An 802-nucleotide genomic window follows, 5' to 3' on the forward strand; every position below is an offset into this window, starting at 1 on the left:
GCCTCCGATCGTTGCAAACCAGCCAGGAAGGCCGAAGAAAAGCAGGATTAAATCAACTGTGGAAATTGCACTTGAGAATAAACACCCGAGGAAACCACACGCATGTTCTCGATGTAAAGAAGTTGGGCATAATGCAAAAACTTGTCGGAAGTAGTATCGTAGGTATATTGTTGGCATGAATTTTCTCGTTTTTTGCTTATGTGTAGACAATGTTTGTTTTATGTAATCCATATTTCTAGATTATTATGATAACTCAGCCATAACATATATGTAACTCAGCCGTAACGCGACCTTTCGTCTTTCTCCCATACGATAACTCAGCCGTAACGCGACCTTTCGTCTTCTTTAATATGATAAATCAGCCGTAACATAACTCAGCATACGGAATATACTCATGTTATGTTACAGATAACTCAGTCGTAACGCGACCTTTCGTCTTCGTTTCCCGTACGATAAATCAGCCATTACATTAACCAACGCAACTTTCCGTCTTCTTCCTTTATCTCTCTCATCTGAATATGGAAGACATTCCTCATATGCCAGGACATGTTTTTACAGAGATTAACGCGATTCTTGCCGGACCTGGTCGGGATGATCTTCCCGTTCTATACCCTGGTCCGGGTTTATATGATGCTTTCGTTGACAAAAGAACAACGAGATGGAGAGAATACCATTTTGTAATGGGTGATGCGATCGAGCCTATAATTTGTCAGAACTGGCACCACGAGTGGCCGACTTATCGCCTGATTCCCGTCCACTTTAAGATACATTGGTTTAAGATGCTACTGGTAAGCAACACGTT

This window comes from Capsella rubella, unplaced genomic scaffold (genome assembly GCF_000375325.1).
Source record: "Capsella rubella cultivar Monte Gargano unplaced genomic scaffold, Caprub1_0 scaffold_4, whole genome shotgun sequence".
Taxonomy (NCBI): domain Eukaryota; kingdom Viridiplantae; phylum Streptophyta; class Magnoliopsida; order Brassicales; family Brassicaceae; genus Capsella; species Capsella rubella.